Here is a 24868-nt window from a genome sequence, read left to right on the forward strand (position 1 = left end):
AGTATATACATTTTAAATAGGTTAGAGTAGTAAACAACCATGAAAAAAATTGAGAGTTTAATCAAGTCTTTTCTCCTTCCAATTTATTTGCTTTCTGAGAACAGTCAGTGAAGGAAGAATCCTGAAGCAGCAGTTATGATGAAGCAAATGTGGTCTGTGCAGCGCAGGAGCTTTCTCCAAAGGCGGCAATTGTGAGAAAAAGGGGAATGGACGCTCATATGTAATTAACACATATAAATAGGAAAAGTACTGACCAGTATCACTTGGTATCAGAAGTACTCCTGACTTAAAGGACATTAATGTAAATGCCATTACCTCTAAACAGCACTAATAAGAAAAGAAATGTTTTTCTGGGTTGTCAAGATCATCTCAGCAAAACCTAAAATGATTTGTTCAGTTATTCATTCACGAAACGAATATTATTGACATACTACTGTGTCAGGCACTGAGCCAGACATTCAGAAAATCACAGAGAACAAAAATAGTCTCTGATCTCTTGAAGCTTGCAGTTTAGTGAGGAATACAGGCTTTATCAAACATTGTGCATTAATATGTTATTGTGAATTGAAGTAAATATTAGGAAGAAAGAGAAGTTGGCTCTTCAGAGCATTTTGCAAGAATATAATCTTGCTAGGATTTTGGGGTGAGGGTGAGCCTCTCTGAAAATTTGGCAGGAGCACATGTGTAATCATGGATCACTTTATATTATTTAGCTCAAATAATAAAATTTGATATTCATATTGTCACACATGGTTCTAATAAATTGAGGATTCTATATGAACTGAGACTTAAAGAAAAATGGAGCTAACTCCATGACAAATTCAGTCCACAAGTTTTCTTCCTTAGCTTTAGCTCTACAGTCTGAGTGTATGCAAAAATTTAGCACGTAGATACCTATTTTTATAAGATGCTGGATTCAGAACCAAGATTCTCTCATACATCACAGAATGTGGACTATGAAATTTCCTAAGCCCTTGTCTCTTCTATGTGTCCACAACCATCTGAACTTGGCTTCTCTCCCACACCAATTGTAGTATCTCCAAGCATTTTTTAATCAATTGTGCCAGTTACCACTTTATTGCCTCTGAACTCCAAAATCATTCTTCATTGCTTGTTTTGTAAAAATTGAGCTTGGGCATTCAATTTTTTTTTTTTTACTTATCAGCGGATACGATTTTAAGCTCAGTCAGAAATGTATGCTGGAGGGACACTAGAAGATGAAGGGTTTTCTTTTTTTAATTATTTAACTGTTTTTTATCCTTCTCCTGTCCTTTCTTTTATATTTTTAAATTTTATTTTAAGTTCCAGAGTACATGTACAGAATGTGAAAGTTTGTTTCATGGGTAAAAGTGTGCCATGGTGATTTGCTGCACCTGTCAACCCACCACCTAGGTACTAAGCCCAGCATGCATTAACTATTTCTCCTGATGCTCTCCCTCCCCACTTCCCCACCATAGGCCTAAGTGTGTGTCTATTTTCTCATTGTTCAGCTCCCACTTGTAAGTGAGAACATGCAATGTTTGGTTTTCTGCTCCTGCATTTGTTTGCTGGGGATAACGGATTCCATCTCCATCCATGTTCCTGCAAAGGACATTATCTTGTTCCTTTTTATGGATGTATAGTATTCTATGGTGTATATGTACCACATTTTCTTTATCCAGCCTATCATTGATGGGGATTTGGGTTAATTGCGTGTCTTTGCTATTGTGAATAGTGCTGCAATGAACATACACATGCATGTATCTTTATAATAGAATGATTTATATTCCATTGAGTATATACTCAATAATGGGATTGCTGAGTCAAATGATATTTCTGCCTCTAGGTCTTTGAGGAATTGCCACACTGTCTTCCACAATGGTTGAACTAATTTACACTCCCACCAACAGTGTAAAGCATTCATTTTTCTCCACAACTTCGCCAGCATCTGTTGTTTTTTGACTTTTCAGTAATAGCCATTCTGACTGGTATGAGATGGTATTTCATTGTGGCTTGGATTTGCATTTCCCTAATGATCAGTGATGTTTGGCTTTTTTCATATAATTTTTGGCCACATGTATATCTTCTTTTGAGAAGTGTCTGTTCATGTCTGTATTAGTCTGTTTTCACGCTGCTGATAAAGACATACCTGAAACTGCGTAATTTACAAAGAAAAAGAGGTTTAATGGACTCACAGTTCCATGTGGCTGGGGACACCTCACAATCATGGCAGAAGGTGAAAGGCACACCTTACATGGTGGCAGGCAAGATAGAACGAGAACCAAGCAAGAGGGGTTTCCCCTTATAAAACCATCAGATCTCGTGAGACTTATTCACCACCATGAGAACAGTATGGGGGAACCACCCACATGATTCAGGTATCTCCTATTGGGTCCCTCCCACAACACATGGGAATTATAGGAGCTACAATTCAAGATGAGATTTGGGTGGGGACACAGTCAAACCATATCAGTGTCCTTTGCCCACTTTTTAATGTGGCTATTGTTTTTTTTTTTTTTTTTTTTTTTTTTCTTGTAAATTTGTTTAAATGCCTTATAGATGCTGGGTGTTAGATCTTTGTCAGATGTTCAGATTTCAACATTTTTCCCATTCTATCTCGGGAACCCTATCTCAGCCTTAGGGGTGGTGGCTCTGCCTTCTGCTATTTAGTCATCCTTTATAGTTCTCTTTACTTCTCATTAGCCAATCTCATCTCACTGAAATCCTGTTATAATAATTTTTATATAAACATTTCCTCTCCAATTTACTATGTGGTTTCTGTTTCCTTATTAGAGCCTGACTGATACATCCATCAGTGTGATACTTTCAATTCATAAACATGTTATACTACATCACAACTATAGGCTGCATAATGTGTCACTCTGTCTTCCTATAATCCCCATTCTCCATTATACACTTGTATGACTGTGTAATCCCTGTTCACTCTTCAAGACACAACGAAGCTACATAGTCACTGGGAATCTTTACCTCTTTTCTCTCTTCTACTGCCCAAGGACTAAGGCTTAACTAGTGTCTCCTTTCTTCTCACATTCATACTATAAATATGTCTGTAATATAATTTTTGTTTTCTTTGTTTACAAATCTACCTCCCCAACTAAATTGGGAGTCTCTTGAAGGTAGATAGTATGCCTTTTTATGTCTGTATTTCCAGCACCCAGGACATACTATAGTATAATAGCACATACTACAGTACACATTTCAACAATTGTTAAATACATGAATGAATGAATGAATGAATGAATGAATGAATGAATGAATGAACTCTCTTCTTTCTTATTCTCTGCCTTATCTTGGCTTCTTACAGGGCACCATTGTTTAAGTGACTTTCAGATAGCCACTTTCAGAGATAGGATATCCCAAGCACAGTCTTATTTCTTTTTACCTTCTCATCCTTCTATATTTCCCCTGAGTTTATTTTCCCATCTTATCTTACCATAAACACATAGTGGTAGTGTTATTTACATTTTAAACCAAACATTGTTTTCTATGATTTCCAATTCTATAATTTTTGAAGAAATACAGGCAGGGCTGATCCTTGCAACTGCTTAAGCTGATCAACGTCTACTTGAGGTAAAAGAATAAGAGGAAAAAGGCTCTGGGCCCAAACTACAGAACTTGGCTGTTCGTATACTTGGATATGACCACTTTCTCTGGTAGTAACACCTTCACCTGGCTCTCCAGTTCAGTGTTGCCCCATTTCCCCATATGCACCTCTGTCTCAACTACATTCTGACTTTAGTTCTAAGTTTAAAGGAAAACTTTCCTAGTTCTCATTCTTGCCTAGTTCTTGTTAAACATATAATTCATGTTCACCTCCAGGTGTAACTCCACCTCTCATAAAATCTATATACCACAAACAATTCCTGTCACCTCATTTCTTGCTGTTTGGGTCCTATAAGAAAACCTTTAGCTGCTACTTCTTTACCTAATTGTGTAATGTCTGTTACCAAGATTCGGCAAGTCTTTATTCTACTGACATTTCTGAACTACCCAAGCCACCATTACCTGTTTCTCTATGCTAAGCTTTTTATCCTTGGGTTTATTAACTAGGTTCTTGGGCTGAGCATTAGCTGACTTTCTTTAATAATGTAGCATATTAATTAATGAATCATTTTAAAACTGTAATTCTTTGTTTGTTAGAAGAAAATTTGGAAACAAAACAAGAAATTCATGGCACTTTTCTCAGCTGGTATTTGGGTCATCCAAATCAACCACAAAGTATTGTTTCTAAATTTCAGAGAAGTAGCACAGTTGTTAATCAAAAATAAGTTCTCATCGTAATATATATGTTCATTTGATGAAATGATGAAATTACTTTTTATTCTATATATGTATTCTGTAATACCTTAGTTTCCTTCAATTATAGCTCAGAGTATAATAAGGCATTTAATATTATTAATTCAAATGTTATTCTCTATACCATATTGATTATTTAACTTCAGTTTTCTTTTGTATGGTAAGAGCATACTATCTAACAGAGGATTAAATGATAAAAAGAAAGTATTGGATTTAATGTTTTAAACATAGGAAGTGCTCAATAAATATTAGCTTTTGTTTTGTTTTTTGTTTTTTGGTTGGTTGAGACAGAGTCTTGCTCTGTCACCCAGGCTTGAGTGCAGTGGCGCAATCTCGGCTCACTGCAACCTCTGCCTCCTGGGTTCAAGTGATTCTTCTGCTTTAGCTTCCCAAGTAGCTGGGACTACAGGCCAATGCCACCACACCCGGCTAATTTTTGTAATTTTAGTAGAGACGGGGTTTCACCATATTGGCCAGGCTGGTCTTGAACTCCTGACCTCATGATCTGCCTACCGTGGCCTCTAATCCCTAAGTGCTGGGATTACAGGTATGAGCCACTGCACCCGACCATTAGCTCTTATTTTACTATGGATATGCTCAACACATTTGTACTTGAGATACACATTTGAATAATTATGAATATGTATTTATTATAAATTATTTTGAAAGTTACACTTATTATTATATTTATTATGTATGTCTAGGATGAATCTGGTGCTAAATTCTTGATCAGTAATAAAATAAATCAGAATAAAAATAAAATTCACACCAAAAATTGTGTGGGTGAAAATATGAGCTGATTTATGATGATCTAATTTGCTTTTTAGCTCTCAGGAATGCATAGGTGAAAAGTGAATCTTTCCTGTGTCCCCACATTACAATACCTTTGATGATAATATATCTGAAATAACTTATTCATTCTAATGACTCAAAACATGAAATTCTGTACCAGTCAAACATCTTGCAGGAATTGCAATGTGTGTTACACTTACCAAATCATAAAATGATAATCTTCCCCAAGAGACAGGAATGCCCTAAGGGATCTGAAATTTCCTTTCCAATCAAAGCATTCGGAATGCGAGGAAAGATGTGTGTTTTCCTTTGAGACAGCTGGTTTTATTTTGCATAGGCTATTATTGTAAAGAAAAATCATTTGAGAAGAAAAATTTGATTCTCCGAGACCTAGTTCAATGACTCTGAAAATCAGATACTAAGAGGCATATATTTGCTTTCCTCTCTTCTGGGGTTCCTCTCTTTGCTCCTACATCCAAGAAAACAATAGTTTTCTTATTCTCCCACTGCTTTGCTTTTGTATATTTTACTTAAGGCTTGTCTTTTTCCTCCTCTTCTATTTTTGGTGTTTGATCTAACGACTCCGCTGTTCAGGAAGAGATAATCTGCGTTCCCCTACTCCTCCGCTGCTGCCTCAGTTGTAGAATGAATAACCCAAGCTCTTGAGGTTAACTTTCAGTTGAGATCAGAAAGACATTTTCCCTCCAGGATTTATCTGAGTCTTTTGTGGTTTTGATAAATCACTTTGCATATAAAAATATAAAAACAATCTTACTGACACAAGATAAATCACTAAGAAGTCTTGTTCAAGCTACCTCTATTAGAACACACTTTAAATCCATAGGATTGATTTACAGATCTTTAAATATTTTTTAAAGTCCACTTGTAGGCAAAAAGTGATTAAGGAGAAATTCATTTTAATAAGAGAATTTAAGCACTGAGTAATTGAAAATCATTTCTTGATCACTTGAATACCTATATGGAAATTAACAATAAAATAACTTGATTAAAAACTCCTTACTCTAGGCCAGGCATGGCCTGTAATCCCAGCACTTTGGGAGGCCAAGGTGGATGGATCACCTGAGGTCAGGAGTTGAGGACCTGCCTGGCCAATAGGTGAAACCCCATCTCTACTAAAAATACAAAAATTAGCTGGGGGTGGCGGTGCCTGTCCGTAGTCCTAGATACTTGAGAGGCTGAGGCAGGAGAATCTCTTGAACCTGGGAGGCAGAGGTTGCAGTGGGCTGAGATCACACCATTGCACTCCAGCCTGGGTAACAAGAGCAAAATTCGTTTCAAAAACAACAACAAAAAAACTCCTTACTCTTAGATTATACTAGCTACTCTAGGTTTCAGGTAAAAAGTACTGGTTAGCTTTATATATACATATTTTTTTTCACATATTTATATATAAACATGCATACCTTTGTATATGTAAACATGGTAAGGTTTATAAAAACAAATGCAGATTATTAAATTTTAGAATAATATAGTTAAATTGATTACCTATTTCTTTCTGCAATGCTCTTAAATACTATAAGTTATTTTCACTGTTTACAACTAAAAACTGTGGTGAAAATGTTGTTTAAATTAAAATAGAAAATCCATATAAAAGTCAATATTATTATTTAGGAAAAAAATGAGAATGCAACATATAATAAGCCCAAGAACAGAATAAAAGCAGATAATTCATCTTACTGTCTGTACAGAGATGGAAACTGTAGTGCCTGCCCATGATAAAGGATCAGGGTCTAAATTAAAGCTTCATTACAAAAATGCTCAATTCTCCCCTCTGTTCTTGGAAATAAGATAGGAAGTTCTTTCATGCGGAAGTAGAAGGAGAATTAATATCTAGCTCAGCTATAAAGCCTGGTCAAAATATCCCACTCTTATATACGTATTAGGAGTATATCCTTTCTATCAAAAATAATAACTGTGGTTATTAGCGCTGTGGTAATTGCATGTATTAATGTCTCTCAGTAAGGCAACTCTCCTGATACTTTCACTGTGTGTCTTCTCCTCACACAATGACTGTGGACTTGGTCACATGATTTGCTTTGGGTGACCTGACACCATCAAACGTGACCCAAGCAGAAGTTCGAATTTCCTTTCATACTGGGGCTTGCCCTCCGGAAACACTGCTATCACCAAGCAAAGTGTCTTTTTGAGGACAGAAAACCACATGAAGAGGGAGACTTAATCACCACGGCATCCTCAGCTAAGCCAAATCCCCAGGCAACCTGTGTGCTGTACATAGCTACATGAGTAAGCCTGGAACAGGCCAGCAGTGTACAGCTGACACAAGTAATTTTTCGTAATATCTACTCCATTTGGAAGGATAGAATAAGGTTTAGTTATCAAAGTTATCAATTGTAAATATCGATATGTATAGGGAAAGTGTGTGGGTGATGGTTAAAATTCATTGTGATGAAATATCCCCGGCAACCAGTTTAAAGTAAAATCACACACATACCACTATTCTTTTGTTTATATTCTTTCTAGACCTAACCACTATGTATTTGCTGACTGAATGGAAGAATGGATGATGTAACTCTGCAATTTATCTTGACAAGGCAACAGATAGGGATAATGATCACACATATCCTTTTAAACTGTTTCTCAAATTTTCTTACAGGAAGTGTATAATTTATTTAGAAGGAGCAAGTCTTGGTAGCAATAATTGTGGTGGTGGTAGTAGCAGTCAAAATAATAGGTACTGTGTGTAATGTATTATGAAATATTTCCTATCTCAATAATATCTCACAACAGATCTATGAGAAATGAAGAAAGTACTTTTAATATTCCCACTTTACAGAGAAATGGAAGCTTAAATGAAGATGCTGGGTTGCAAACCCAGGTCTGTTTAACTCCAGAGGCTAAGTTCTCAACCTCTATGTTAAAACACTTCCGCCATTTTATATTCATATGCACTACTGACAAGGGGCTCTGTGAAGTCTGGGTCCAGATCCAAGCAATACGTCTTTCACCAAGATGCCAGGAGCGCCAGTGAATCTGGACTTTTTTCTACATGAGATGTTATATAATGCATGGGTGTTATACAATACAGAGGCCAAGAGCCAACAAGAGGTAATGAGACTTACGAGTGCAAACATTTCCAAACTGAGGGAGAAAGTCAAACTAGAAGACCAATTTCCTCCCTTCTCTTGTGACAGTGATTTTGCTACCTATCGTGGGATGCTGATATGAGAACAGATTTGTGAAAATGTTTAGATAGGAGAAGGGATTTGTAATTCCAAGTGTGTAAGAATGTCAAATTTAGGGTGAGCATATAATTTATCTAAACCAAGACACTACCGAGTGAAGGAGGCAGTATGAGTAAGTATGTTGGCATAACAAGTGTAAATTGCGACTTTCAGACACAGTAGATTATACAGTAGCACAAATAGACACAAGGTAGGTTTGGGATGCTGTATTGTCTACTCCAGCAATAATATCAGTTATCATGAGATGAATAACATGTTCTAATATTCTGTGTAAAGCATTAATCTTGATTGTCTCTAAATCGTCAAGGTACTGGAATGATGGTATTCTGGTTATAGTAATATTAAATATCATTTGCAGAAGAAAGTTTTAATAATATTAGGCAAATCATAAGTATAGAATATGTAAGTTTAGAATATATGTACAAAAATTAAATACATTTGGAAATTAAAATACCATATGTTATTATTTCAGATCAAAACCTTCCCAAGTTAAAAACACAAAATTGAGTTTCTAAAGTGCCTATTCTTGCCTTTTGCTATATTTTTTAGGTACTAAGCTTTTCATTATTGTCATCCCCTAGGAAATACATTATTTTTACTTAAAAATAAAGAAATCAAAGGAGTGCTGCTAAAGGAAAAATATGAAAATGCTATTTAATGTAATTATAGTCTTGAAAAACTGTATACATGATTTGCCATTAGAAAAATCATTTTCAAGTGTTTTATAAGGAAACAGATGCCTGGAGGACAGTTTTTCCTCAACATTACATTTTATCTAACAAGCATTCTGTTTTCTTAATGTCTCCTACCACACTCAAGCACTCAGCTGTTCATTTTAGTGTCACTCTGCAAACCCTTGTGTATTTCCATATGAATCTAACTCCTAAAAGATTATAAACCTTCCTAAAAATTAATGACCCAGGCAAAATCTTTCTATAAACAAACCATTTCTACTCATGAATCTTAATTGGTAGAGGTTTATAAGCTAAAATTTCCCAAGTTCCCCCTATGGCTGAGGGGTATTCTTTTATTCTTTGCAACTATATCATAATACATTTGCAACACTCCTAGGACTTAAATGAGGTAGGCTATATATAAGCTTTTGTTCTCAGACTTTAATGTGAATAAGAATCACTTGGGAAGTTTGTTTGTTAAAAATACATATCCCTAGTCTACATCCTCAAAGGGTCAGGTTCAATAGGTTTTTGGCTAGAACACAGTAACTTTCATATTTAATAGGCAACCCAGGTCATTCTGTTGCAAGTTGCCTAGAATATATCTCTGATTTGGTGCTTTTTAAAGAGTTAGTCTGCAACATTTTCTAGGAGAAATGCAAATTAAATGTGTTGGCCCAGTTCCCATTCCACTACTACAAATCAGGAAAGTCTACACAATTTAGACTCAGTTTTTCAAAAACACAGCTAAGCAGAGTCATCCTCATTATTTCCCAAAGGGGGGAACTTTTTAAGAAAGTAACAAAAATTTTAAATGGTAGAGAGAGCAATGGGAGAAAGTGAAGGTTATCATTACCCTTGGAAAGGTTTATAAAGAAAAAAAAGTTACAGTGAAACCTAGAATCTTTAAATACATACAGAAATACATAATTGATATATAAAACAGGCTAAGTAAAATTTAGTATCAGGTAAAAATTAGAAAGGATTTATTTTTCTCAGCATATCTTTTTGAAGTAATAATTATAAGAAATAGTTATTTCACATTGTTGATTATTGTTATATTCAAGATGTTTTTCAAAACTAAATGCAAAGATCTTCTCTCATTTCAGTGCATAATGACATAACGACTTACAAAGTGGACATTTATTCCTCTCCTTATTTAAGCAGTTACATAAATCAGTTTAGTGATTTTTTTTGGTCAAATTTTATGCCATTCTGTAATGGTGCACTTATTAAAGTCTTCTAAAGGGGAAAATAAATGGAAGTAGTAGAGGAATGCCCCTTCTTCACAAGTTACAACCCCACCTTCTTTTCTCTAATAACTAATATTTATTTTCAGTAACCTCATAGTAATCATGTTTATGAATTGCAATCTGGTGTTTGTGAATACTAGAGCAAATATGAAACCTATTTCTAGCCATTCATGTACTAAATCATTCGAAAGAAATATTAAATTTGTAAGTCTTGATGAAGTATCTCTCTTTAGGGATTCAAGCAGTTTTCTTAATCCGTTTGTGTGTGTGTGTGTGTGTGTTAGATAGTTATGTCAGAATCTGCTGCTTTCCCTGTAACATGCTTTTCGCACTTGCTGGCTGCTTTGAATTTTGTCATTTCGTATGTAGTAAGCCCTCTAGGTGTTGGTTACCACCTAGCCATGAATGATGCCAAGGGCAGTGGACACCGTGGTATAACAGAAAGAACCATGGTTCGGATGTTCCAGACCCACCCAATGCCATCTAGGTTAGGTGAAACACAGGGAAGATGAAGATTGTGTTTGTCCTGAAATTACATAATTTGAGGGTTTCTCTAAGATAGAAATATAGGGCCTTCAAAGAGACACATGAAAATGAGGTACTCTGAAGCTTAAGCTTTGTTAGCTACATGGTAAATCTGCCTCTGAGAAGATACTCATGATCCCCCATTCCAATTAATGTAAAATGTAAAATGGAAGGCAAAATGTCTGCTTAAACTACATTATCAGATTTGTATAAGAAATCTAAATAAAATAACATGTGAAAGTGCATTTAGTGTCTTACAAATGCAAGCTGTATAGGACACAGTGGCTCAGATTAAGGCTGACTGAGGCTACTCCCATGAATCTAGGCTGTTTGAGATGCGTCCATTCTTGCATAACATTTCTTGGTTCTTGGGACCTTACTCTCCATAGTTTGCCTGGATTTAAAGATTGCTTGATTCTTCTGTCAGTTCTAGTCTAGTTAATTTAGTAATCATTTTTAAGTGTCTGCTGTGGTCAGGAGAGGAATTTCTATAGTTTCCTTTAATTCTTTCCAATTCTGGGTCATCCATTGGTTCTATCTCAGTACCAGCACATGTTCTACATGTACTACATCTGATCTCACAGCTCTGCTCGAATTGAACTTACTCGTCCTTCTCTAAACCAGACTAACCCTGTGAGTACTCTCTATAGAACCTCTACCCTTACTTACTATAACCCTTCACCCTCTTTATGCTCTATACTCCTAGTCGTTTATTCCGACATGACATTAACTTTGATAGATTCAATTTAAAAAGGCTCCATGATAAACTACCTTTATTACCTCATTCGTACATTCATTACTTCATATAGATTGTAATATCCTATAGAAGTCTCCGAATTAATCCCTATGCTTTTAACATTTCCAGTCAGTCACACTTCTGTAAAGGGCCAGATAATATGCTATGCTTTGCAGGCCATTTGCAACTATTTTATATATACCTCAACTCTTGGAACTGGGCTTAGCACCACTCCTTCATCTCTCACATTTTCCTTATTTCTGTCCACCACCATAGTTCACAATGTGCATTTAGTTAGATGGAGGTAGGCCCCCCTGATAGAGATGGCGTTGTATCGAAGACGGCTTGGGATGTTTAAGGCTTGTTTACAGGATTTCCTAGCTGGTCCCCTGGGTTTATCAAGTGTTATTGGTAGAAACAGGATATATTATCTGACTCCCTTACTTAAAATCCTCATTAATTCCCTACTGTCTGAAAATGAAATCCAAACCCCAGTCAGGAACTAAAACAGCTTGGTAATGGCTTCTGAAACATTTTTGGCTTTACTTCTTAATCAATTAATGCAATTAATTTACTTAGAAGACCAAAACACACCTTTATTTTCCCATGCACTCAATGATACATTCTTCCATTAAATTGTTCACTTAGTCAACAAATATTGAGTGGCGGCGACTACGACGCAGACATTGTTAAGGCAGCTACAAAAATATATGTAGCATAGTCTCTTTCTTCAAGGAACTCTACAGTAATGTGGACAGACAAAGAAAAAAAAATAAGTCTTTGGCAACTAACTGCAAGAGAAGCATCACTTCTCAGGAAATAGGGAACAATTCCTGTAGGGAGGTGACATTCAACTATGAACTGAAAATGGGTAAACAGTCATCATGCAAGAAGTTAGAGGAAGACATCTCAAGGCAGTATAAACGCATATGACAGGGTTCAATCATATGAGGCAGGCATGGGGGAGATATAGCATATGCGTGAGTGGCATAATGTAACAGTGTGCACTGTAGAGCCAGACTGCTCGGCTTCAAATCCCAGTTTGGTCACCTATTAACCATGCAGACATAGCCAAGTCACTTTGTCTCTGTTCCTCATCTGTAAAATGGTAATAATAATAGCATTCATATCAAAGAATTTTCATGAAGATAAACAAATTTATAGTTGGCACATAATAATAACAAAACACACATTGAATATTACTATTATTTTAATTGTCATCATTATCACGACTTTGGAGTCTTCAAGTAGTTCAATATGGCTAAGGGATGGAGTATTAGAAGTATGATACCATGAATGGTCTTATACACAGACTATACCATTTGGAATATATCATCTGCTATGTTTGGTTGTGAATAATCAGTGTCCAGGCTGCAATCTGGAACAATTATGTTGGAATCTCTGAGGGTGAGATCTAAACATCACTGAAGCTTTCCAACTAACTCCTGTGTGAGGCCAAGATTGAGAACCACAGAATTAAATAGAAGCAATCTTCCTCCTGAAAACTACTGTAACACTTATCATGTAACTTTGAGGGTACATATCTAATATCAAATGAGTTTTAAAAATACACATTCCTAATTTCCACAGAGTTTTTGGTTCCATGGATGTGGATTGAATAGCATCAAGGGTATTTATTTTTAAAAAGTATTCCACGTTATTCTGATGTAGATGACATGCCTATGAGACTGCATAACACTGTATATCATATGGCACAGAGCATATGGTGTCTGGTTTTGTAATTATTTTGTACATTTTTACCTTCTTTACAAAACAGCCATTTCCCAGACAGCAGGGGTCAAGTCTTAAGCACCAGAAATTCTGGGCCACACATAAACATACATACTATTATCTCCTTACGGAGGAGATTTAATAAGTAGTTCTGTGTTTCATTTATTAGAGGAAAAAGTGACATTTTCCGAATCCTAAATGTCCCAGTGGTTGTTTTCAAGATATTTTGTCAGCAGATAAAACTACTGAGACTATTTAGTGTTAAACAAATGAGTGATGGATAGCTTATTAATTGTTTCATAGATTGCCTCAAGTATGTATTGCCATTCTCAATTTTCACAATTCTCTAAGGGTCCTGACAAGCCTGTCTAAAATATTATTATTGGACATGTTTCCTGGGTAAACTTATTCTTTCTGACAACATCCATATTTTCATTCAATAGAAGCCTCATTCAAAATAATTCTTCATACCAGGACTAACTAAATTCAAGTCCTATATTAGTATATAAGTTTAGTGAGTGAATCCCAAGGTTATGCTGAGAATCACATTTTTATCTCTACTTTATTCTTAAATAATCAGCCTGAAATATAGAATTTTATAATTTCATAACTTCTCTACATGAGTAGTACTCAACAAAAGAACAGCAATTATTTACTTTCTCCTGTTTAAGTCTATGAAAAAGTAAAAAATAAACAATCATAAAAGGCAGCAGCTATCACAAGCAATCAGAAGTCTCACAGTCATGTATTTTTAGAACTGGAGAATAATATAGAAATCATAAACTCTATTTCCTTATCTCTGTTGAAATATCCATTTAAAAATTATTTCTGATAGGCAGCCCTCCATTTTAGTTTATCAGTATTTTTAATGCCCCCAAAACAACACAGTCCATTTATGGGAAACATATTCTTGAAATACAACTTAAATTTTATCTTTCACATTCTCTTCTAAGCTTACTTACTGGCTGTGCCTTTTAACCTTCTGACATACATCCCAACCTGAGTCACATGTAGCTCAAGAGTCTATAAAAAGCCACTGACTCTGTCTGCTAATTGGTACATGAATTATTTCTGGCACGTCTGCTTCTTACCTCTTGCGTCAAATCTTCTCCCTAGTCAAGCCCTCTTGGGCACAATTTGCTTTGTATCCAGAGTGTCTCTCTTTTCCTGATCTCATTTGGATCTAATGCTTATTTGGAGGGTTCCTACCATGAACTATTTAAAGATGCTGTGACCCTAACCCACCCAAGGCTGTCTGAATACCACACCACCTTGGTCTGAGTCCAGAGTCTCAGATCACCTGTCAATGAAAGAGGGATTAGCAGAGGAAAATATTTAACTTGTCTTCTGTCTGACAGCTTTCGAATGGTTTAAAAACAGTTATTTTTCTTACCCATTAACACTCTTTTCTTTGAAGTTTCAACAGTTTTTCACTAAACACATTGCTATAGTTTGGATGTTTGTCTCTGCCAAACTCATGTTGAAATTTGATCCCCAATGGTGGGCCTAACGGAAGGTATTTGAGCCAAGAAGGTACATCCGTCATGAACAGAATAATGTCTCCCCTCAGGGGTGAGTGAGTTCTTATTCTATCAGTTCTCAAAAGAGCTGCTTGTTAAAAAGAGCCTAGCATCTCCCCGGCTCCCCTGTGCCTTGCATTATGAGTGGAAATAGCCCGAGGCCCTCATCAGATGTCCAGTCTTGAAATTCCCAGCCATCAGAATCCTGAACCAAATAAACCATTTTTTTCTTTATATTACCCAGTCTCACGTATTCATTTCTTTATAGTGACCCAAAATTCACTAAGACTTACATTTTCCAAATAATTTGTGTACTGATCAGTAAGCTCTTGGTGAAGATGACTTGTAAAACGAAATTATCAAATCCACTTGAAAGCTCTATCTGCACTATCGGCACTTACAACTCAACACGACCCAACCCCAGCACTATTATCTTGACCACAAATCTGTTATTCTTCCTAACATTTCTATGGGATTTACCAAATTAACAGCCATACTTCTTCCAAATTAAATTGCCAGGATAACGTTCACTGTTCTCAGGTGCTTCCTCTAGTAAGGTCCTAACTGTTCTCACTGCTTCCTCTTTGTTCCATTCAATCTATTTTCAAAACAGTAGCCAGAGACATGCTGTTAACAAACAAGTCAGACCATAACACTTATCTGATCAAATTTCTCCAATGTATCTTATGTGCCATGAAGTAAAACCCAAAGCCTTTACATTTCACTGGCCTTACCCAGGAGGTGCACTGCAGTACCTCTCTGACCTTGCCACCCACTCACTCAATTCCCCAAGCCCCACTGGCCCTGACATTCTTCCAACATGCTGCTTCTGTCTCAAGGCATTTGTTCTTGCCATTCCTTCAAACAAGAAAGACTATTTCCAAAATATCCCAGGGGACTCTCTCACCTCCTTCGTGTCTTTACTCAAACATCATCTTCAGAATGAGGCATTTTCCGATCACTTTACATAAAATTGCACATCCCCCCGCCACTGAAATCTCACACTTCGTATTCTCTCTTCATTGCTTCATGTTTTTCTGTAGCATTTATTTTTTTTAATGTATTATAAGTTGTATTTGTGGGTTTAGTTACTTATCTTTCTCTCTTCCTCATTATATATAAGGTCTTTAAAAGCAGGGATTTTTGCACAGTTTTGTTCACTATTTTATCTCCATTACTTGCCAATCAATGGATATTGGTTAAATGAATACCTTTTCTGTGTACAAATATTAGTGCTCTAATGACCCCTGTGGTTTTTCTCACATCAATCCCACCCATCACTAATGTCACAGCTCAGAATAAAATTATATTTTTTTGGAATTATTGTCTTCCTTACAATGTCTCTCACTAATCTAATACATCACACATTCTCCTGCAAGAATAATCTTTATGTTCGATTACATTCAATTCAATTGTTTAATAAATGAAGCCCCAAATCTGTAACATGGCATTCAAGATACTTTTAATTTGATCCCTAGATGTCACATTTAAGCCATTTGTGACTACGTATCTCAATTTCTCACCTCTATGCCTTTGTTCACATGCAGTGTCTTCTACCTGCAACCATTCTCACTCTACTCCCTGTTTACTAAACCCTACCCTTCCATCAAGCCACAGCCCAACTACTATATTCTTAGTGAATTATTCTCCCAGTCAAAAATAATCTTCTCAAAAGATTCAGCCTTAGCATGACTCGATATGCTTGTCATAGCTTTTCTATTAGTTTTCAAGCACTTTACCTGAAGCATCAAAATAAATCTTCATTTTGGGCAAACATTATGTTTGTTTTATAATTATTTATATGTTCCATATTTGAATTCTTATTCATTTTAACAAAACTGTTTTATATGTTTATCAACTGTATTGATCAAACTAAAACATGATATTTCTATGAAGAGAGCTCTATAATATATATTTGAGAATCCTATTAAAGTAGACATTGATCCATTATTGAACAATCCTGGAACTTCATTTGTCAATAATGCCATTGTGAATGACTGCCAAATGTCTTGCTCAAATTAACATCAACTACAGCATTTCTCCAGTATTTCCTTCAGAAGGAAAATAATCCATGCCTTGACATGGATTTTAGTGCAATTATTACCCCAATACTCATTGATTCTTTCATTCCAACTGAACTTATACAACCCACTTATTTAGTACTCTGTACTACTCTTTTACAAATATTAATATTTTACAAATATTAGATTTCAAGCAAATTTCACTGTAGATTTCATTTTTAAAAGGTAATCTGTACAAAGTTTTTCTATTTCCAGACTTCAGACACATAATATAAACTACCTATCCCTTATATAAGATGTGGACAGTATTTCCACTTTTCTTCTGGTTTCTTACATCTTACAGAAATTTAGTATTAAATAAATCAATAGGTTTAGTATTTTTTAATAGCTTATCTTGCCAGATCTTGTTTCAGAAATCCATATACACCCTATCATTATACCATATACAAATTCAAATCCAGGTTGATAAAATACTAATATCAAAATCAAACACTTAAAAACATTTAAAAGAATATACTATCTATGATGATAGGGTACATATGGATTTCCTAAACAAGACTGAGAAAAACACATTATGAATAAAAAATTTAAAATGAATTATTCATTTAGGCAATTCATGTATTAGTTTTTTATTAATAACATATATTTATCTATTTTAGTATTGAAGCTTCTCATCTATGCAAATAGTAATTTATTTAAATATTAGTTTTGGACCTTTAATAAAGTTTTGTGATTATTTTCTACAATTTTTGCAGGACATTTTTCCTAGGCCCCTATGCTTTTTAACAATATTATTAAATGTAATTTTCTTTCAATCATAATTTTCAATTGTTTCTTGTTGGTAGATAGAATTACCATTGGCTTTTGTAAACTGATTGTGTTCAGTGATAGGCTGAATTCTATTATTGATTTGGATAGCTTATTGCTCATCTTGGATTTTCTATACAGATGATGATATGTATAAATAACAATTGTATTTCCTATCCATTCTTAAATGTTTTCCGTCTGCAGAATGAGGGCATCAAACACATTGCTGAAGAAAGTAGCGGTAGTGGGCATCTTGTCACATCTTTCAATTCATCTAAACTTTCACAATGAAATGTATTTTGAATATATCCTTTGCTGTTTTAAGGACATTGTGTTCTATTTTTACTTTGCCAACAGTTTTTACCATGAGTAGGTGTTAAAATTTATCAAAGGATTTTTCTGCATCTATTGAGATGATCATATTTCTCCTTTAATCAGCTAAGGTGATGAATTATATAAAAAGATTTTATGTTAAAATCTCCTTCAATCCGTGGGATAAATCCAAACAGGTCATGCTGCATTAGTTTTTGCACATCATTGTGCTTAGGCTTCTGTTTTCTTTGGGACTATGATGTCTTTGTTCAAATATAAAAATGGCTTGATTTGTCCTTTTAATACTACCCTTGTGCAGATTAGGTGTTAAGGTTATATTAGCTTTATAAGTTAGGGAGAATCTCTCTTTTTCTAATCAATGGAGGAATTTGCATAAAATAGAGATTTTCTGTGTCTTGAGGACTTTAATACTTCCCTAGAACATTAATTTCCAGACTCCCGGCTATCTGTTTTACGCTATGTTTTCAAATCTTAAATATTTCCACCTCCCAACACTCTCAGCATGTTACTTTGCTTCTTATTATATTGTGAGAATGAAAGAAATAAAAAAGAATGGCCACAAAGCTCGCCATCATTTGTACCCACATACTTGCATATGTACCCACCATTTCTAAAAGGGGAGTGGTCAAACATTGCTGACAAACACATGATCATTTTTAAATCACTACTTTTCAAAAAACGTACAAAGTATGTTGTCTCTGTGTAATGGGACTATGAGGAATTGGTAGTTTTCACTACATTTTATAAAATTTCCAAAGCAATGAAATTAGATATTTCGGTTTCAGATATTTATCTATTTTTGTGTAACTTATGATTACTTTTGAGTATCTAACTAGCTTTCTTTTTATGTAGAAGAAGAACAATCAATGTTTCTTTCTTTTTATTGAAAGAAAGAACAATTTTCTTTCTTTCCGAGGAAGGAAATTAAAAAATGAAATGAGAAAAGCAGTTTAGAGCTTTGTACACTTCACAAAGAGACTACGTCAGAGAAGTGTTGATTATGTGATTTTTGCTCTATGCTATTTATGGCACTTTATCCTTTTGTGACATACTAATCCTTCTTAATTATATTGCAATTAGCTTTGCATGTAGCCACCTGTCAGGGAGATAATCTTGACTGAGCTATATAATGATACAAAATACCAGTATTAGATATTTTCTTAAAAATGCTAGATTTGAGAAAGAGAAACTATGCTTTTTAACAATGCATTATGGAATTTTATCTTCACTAGATGATATTTTAGATCACTAAATATCACTAAGTCTTAAAAACAGCAGTTTATTAAAATATTGGCACAGACATTTACTAAGTTCAAAGTGCCTCATAGAATATTAGATATTAAAATATATCAATAACTACATATTTGAATTTAAACTTATTCAAATTGATATAATACTTCACAATGAAGTTTCCTTCTACAAATTTATCCATATGAGAAGAGTTCTTTTCCTTAGACTTTCTAAAGATGGATTTTTATTTGAGTTAGACAAAGTTCTTTGTATTTATCTTGATGCATATATTTTAAGTTTAAAAAAAAGTTGAGGTGACCAAGTTTTTATGGTTTACCTCCACTTTTTTTCATTCCATTTACTATATCTCGGTATTCTAATGTACAGTTCAACAATTATTTGAAAGTCAGAAGGTAACAGAGTCTGTATTCCGCATACAAATCCAGAGATTTTTTTTTTTCCTAGAATGCAGTTGTTTGGTTAATTGATTCCTTTCTTTTTTATCCTCTCCTTCAATGTTTCCTTTCTTCCTTTTGTTGTTTTGTTCCTTCCCCATTTTATTTGTTAAACATTGTGATGGGTATCTTTATGTTAGGCTGGGTTTTAAAGAACTAGGCAAATAAGAAGGCCACGGTTGGTAAAATCTGAGAACATTAATAGCAATTCATTCCTCATCACTTATCAGATGTTTCACCTTAAGAAAGTTGTAGGATAATTCTAATTATTATTTTCTTATGCAAAAATGGTTTTGAGACTTCATGCCTTTCACAACATAGAGGGTCAAATGCAATCATGTCTGTAAAAGCACAAAGCACCAATACTGGCATATAGAGGTTGATTAATCAAAAGTTAATTTCATTTTCTTCCTTAGAGTGTTTGATTAATGAAGAAATAATGACATCAAGTGTGCAATATTATAAAGCTGTGGTACAAACAAGATACTGAAGAAACACTGAAGAAAGAATGAATGCCTAAATTTTTCTGCAAAAATAGATTATAATATTTGGCTGAATCCTAAAAGATAAAAAGGACTTTGTCACATGTAGAAAGGCTGAGCAGGTATTCTAGGTTCAGAAAGCAGCATGTGCAAATTTATGAAGGATAAAACTCTACTGACTGTATGGAGATCATCCATTGGCTGAAAGGTCATACATTGGAGAAACAGAGAGAGATGATGTAGGAAAATAGTCTATGAAGAACCGTAAGTGCCCTGCTAAAACATTTAGTTCTGCATATATCTGGGATTTCCAACCAGTGTGGATAAATGCCTTCAGCCATCAAGGCTTTTGGGCAGGGTCTGGGGCAGCCCTTGGGGTCAACCACTTCTAGCAATAAATATAGGCATGAAGATCTCAGTGTGCTGAACAGATATATTTCTTTGTATGACAATATATTCAAAAGCCTGGGAAACATCTCTATAGATCTTAAAATAAATATTTTGGTTTTCATACTTGCTAAATTTTAGATGCTTCCTATCTTGACTGGTATTAGAAAAGGCAACGATCATTGAGGAGTTAGACAAGCAAAAGCCCTAACTAAAGATTACGCAGGTCACGCAGGGTGGGAGGGTAGAAGTGAAGTGACCCAGCTGTGGAGCCTGCTTTGAAAAGGTCCACAACACTGCAGCTTCTGCAGTTTGCTACAAGACCAGTTAGAGTTCTCTTAGTATTTCCTGAAGAGCATCAGCATAGAAAATGCAGTTATTCTTGGCAAGGTCTTCCCGGGTTCCTGATACATGAAGTGACCCACTGATGTTTTCCAAGTGTCCATTATTTTCCTGCTCAGAGGATTAAGGTATCTTTCTGGGACACGTGGCCTTATAAAGTTCCAGGAGAGAATGGGTAGCTCAGGTTTGGATACACACAGCTGACTACCTGTCCCTACCAAGGGAGAGTTGGCCTGTGTGTAGAGCTACCACTGAGACATTACATATTCTGTCTGGTCCTACATTAGGATTGAGGCCTTGGCTATCTTTCCTTTGGTTCACGAAATACAGAAGGGAAGACCACTGGGTCAATTCCACATATTTAGGGATTTCAAAAACAAAGCATAAAAGTTCAGACTTTCTTTCCTGGGGGAAAAAAAGAATGATAGGATTAAACAAAAGAGATAAAATACAAGATCAGAGAATTACTTATATGCGTCAGTGGTTTGCAGTAAAAGAGTTGCTTCACTTTGCCACTGTGTTATTAAAGCTACCTTTCTGCTACCCAGTCTGCTCTAAGAGCTCACCTGCTGCGATCAAGCTGGCAGGGAGCTACAGTGCTAGGCCAAGTCACCACAACAGGCTCTAGACTGCCTGCTGCAGAGAATGTGAGTGGTTAGGTGGTGGTCACGATTTTATTTTGAACGGTTTATACATGGGGCAGTATGTCTGATCTTCTTGCTCCAATATGGATGGCGCTAAGTGTATGCTTTTCTACTCACAGCCTAGTGAGAGATTTAAGAAGTCCACAGTCCCTCCTGCTGAGTACCCTTGCCTGCTGGAAAGCAGGGGATACTCTAATGGTTGGAACCACAGCTAGATCTACAGGGAGGCAAGCACCTAGCATTGATTTCGAGTCCTAAGAGAGTTCTGAGACATGGAGATGTGTAACAAATATTAGCGATAGGCACAATCCTCTTCAATGGTGACAGTTAGGTGCTCAAAATTTCAATAATTTGGGCTGAGATAAGAACCACACTATATTAGGGCATGTTTGCATTGCTAGAAAGAAATACCTGAGACTGGGTAATTTATAAAGAAAATAAATTTAATTGGCTAACAGTTCTGCAGGCTGTACAAGAAGCATGATTCTGGGCATCTGCTCAGCTTCTGATGAGGCCTCTGGAAGCTTAAAATCATGGCAGAAGGTGCAGGGGAAGCAGGCATATAACATAGCAAAAGCAGGAGAAAGGGAGAGAGCACAAGTGGGAGAGGGTGCCACCTACTTTTAAAGGACCAGACCTCATGAGCACTATCATGAAGACACATTAAGCCATTAATAAGGGATCCACCCCCATGACCCAATCACCTCCTACCAGGCCCCAGTTCTAGCACTGAGGATTACAGTTCAACATAAGATTTGGGCGGAGACAAATATGCAAACTTTATCACACACTACTTCAGGAATGGGATCCAGATCTTTGCTATTATACCTTGGATAACTATGACATATCTCTAGGACCAGGGCCACTAAGGTTTGTCTCACTAAGGTATCAGATACTGACATGGTTTGGATTTGTGTCCCTACCCAAATCTTAAGTTGAATTGTAATTTGTAGTGTTGGAGGAGGGGCCTAAGGGGAGGTGATTAGATCATTCAGGAGGATTTTCCCTTGCTGTTCTCATGATAGTGAGTGAGTTCTCAGGAGACCCGGTTGTTTAAAAGTGTGTAGCTCTTTCCCTCCACTCTCTCTCCCTTTTTATCTGGCCACATAAGACATGCCTGCTTCCCCTTCACCTTCTGCCATGATTGTAAGTTTCCTAAGGCCTCCTAGCTATACTTCCTGAGGAACTGTAAGTAAATTACCCTCTTTTCTTTATAAATTACCCAGTCTCAGGTAGTCTTTTAATAGTGATGTGAGAATGGACTACAAGTTGGTATAGGTACCAACTCAGTAATTAAAAAGGCAAACATCGGCCAGGCGCGGTGGCTCACACCTGTAATCCCAGTACTTTGGGAGGCTGAGGTGGGCAGATCACGAGGTCAGGAGATTGAGACCATCCTGGCTAACACGGTGAAACTCCGTCTCTACTAAAAATACACACACACACACACACACAAAAAAAAACTAGCCAGGCATGGTGGTGGGTGCCTGTAGTCCCAGCTACTCAGGAGGCTGAGGCAGGAGAATGGCATGAACCCAGGAGGCGGAGCTTGCAGTGAGCAAAGATCCCACCACTGCACTCCAGCCTGGGCAACAGAGTCAGACTTCGTCAAAAAAAAAAAAAAAAAAAAAAAAAAAAAGGCAAACATCTGGATTGAAATACAGTCAAACATAAATATGTGGATTTTGAAGCCGGCAGTCACAGAAAGGACACCTTTTTATAGGAGGTTTATATCTGAGCCATAACAGGGCAAAATTCTCCTAAATGACGCAATTCACCTTACAGCATTGTAAGAGAGCAGTCAGTGCTTCCAGGAATAATGTCCAATAGACTCAAAATTTTCAGTTCCATCTATACACTCCAGGCTTTAAATCAGAAGGACAAGGACTGCCAAAACCAGGAAAGATATCTGATTTCAAGTGATAAATAAATAGTCAAGTGGCAATTACATACAAATAGGGGATAAATGCTCTAAAAGAAGGTGTGTCTGTAATGCTGTGAGAATGCACAGGAAGACTGAGAAAACTGACCCCACCGAGTGGGAATAATTGATTTCATTGTTTTTGACTAGGACTCTTAGTACAGAGGAAAGAAAACAAAAGAAAAACAAAAACTACAAACAGTATGCTAATTCATCTCAAACTCGTATAAACAAGCAAAAATAGAAATAAGTACCAAGGGAGAAAGAAAATAAACGAAAAATTGTCTGGATAAGGGTAAAGATTATTATAATTTTTGAGTAAATAGGTCCTTTGGTGTTACATTCCTTGTAAAAGTGTCGGTATTAAATTTAAACATCAGAATTAACAATATTTTCACCACTGATATGTAAAATTTTGAATCTATGGGTATACATAGTAAGAGGAGAGGGCAAACGGTTAATTTCCTCACTCTGTGGTAAACAACTGCATCATTGCTTTGCTGTTGCAGATTACGAAACAAATTATCTCTTAAGAATTTGACATAGCCAAAGAATAAAACTATTTTATTTCAGGAATCATCTCTAGGGAGAATATGAACGCTTGGATCGTTATAGCTATGTTAAAATCAATTTGGATCGATCAGAGAAAGAGAGTTGAAATAATAATACAGAAAACACTCCAAGGAATTTCAGTTCCCACAACATGAAGAATTCATAATAAGCTTTTCTATCCTTAAGAGCAAAGGCCATGATAAATTGAAAATGGCTTGCACACCTTAATAAAGATCTATTATCTTTTGTTTCTTACTTTAAAAACCCATTTTGATATGAAATCTCTGATACAATGAAGTTGTTTTATGTTATGAAACATGATCTATATTTAGGATAAATCCATTTTATAATACTAACTCTTTTATGCTGAATATATTTCAGTGTCTCTCCATACTTGAGACTTAAGACACACAGGGAAAGTATCTAAAATTAATTTAAAATAAAGGCATTAAAAGTTAAGAATGCTTAAATCCAGGATTCCAAGTGGACATCAAGAATTGAGTGCTGATAAATATATGTATTTGTAATAAATAGCAAAATTATCATTATTATAATTAATCAATAATTATCATTATTATATCATATGATTTATAATTATTATTATAATTAGCAGGTATGGTTCTCACTCATTTTAACTATGATTCTTCTTACTGGAGTCAATAGTGTGTTTCAAACAACAGGATGATAGGTCCAGTTTTAAGTTGTTCAGTTGTTATTATCAGTTCTGAGTCATGTTTCTCCTTCATTATCTTCTGCACTTTTATTGAACTTAGTAGTATAAGGTTACGAGGGCTCACTCTGAGACTACAATTTGCTCAGTGTCCAATTATATTACAAGGACTTACTGCCTAACAACTTACTTCAAAGTGTCCCCTTGCTGCAACAAAACATCAGGATGAAAAGCTGTAAACTTGTAGCAAACAATTGTCAGTTTTCAAACTCT

The 24868-nt window shown here is 35.6% G+C and overlaps 1 protein-coding gene and 1 long non-coding RNA gene across 6 annotated transcripts in view; one reads left to right on the plus strand and one right to left on the minus strand.

The window, feature by feature from the left end:
- The window catches only part of EPHA6 (EPH receptor A6), a 932172-nt gene that overhangs the window by 688044 nt on the left and 219260 nt on the right, over positions 1-24868 (minus strand). The gene's annotated exons all lie outside the window — the stretch shown is intronic.
- Positions 1-24868, plus strand: part of LOC126947872 (uncharacterized) — a 71074-nt gene that overhangs the window by 19955 nt on the left and 26251 nt on the right. Inside the window, exon 4 of one of the 3 annotated variants that reach the window (XR_007723232.1) lies at positions 20014-22726. This is a non-coding gene — a long non-coding RNA (uncharacterized LOC126947872). Of the gene's footprint in view, positions 1-20013; positions 22727-24868 lie in introns of those variants that run through there. The other 2 variants (XR_007723233.1, XR_007723231.1) reach the window with 2 other exon arrangements.

This window comes from Macaca thibetana, chromosome 2 (assembly GCF_024542745.1).
Source record: "Macaca thibetana thibetana isolate TM-01 chromosome 2, ASM2454274v1, whole genome shotgun sequence".
In the NCBI taxonomy this organism is placed as follows: domain Eukaryota; kingdom Metazoa; phylum Chordata; class Mammalia; order Primates; family Cercopithecidae; genus Macaca; species Macaca thibetana.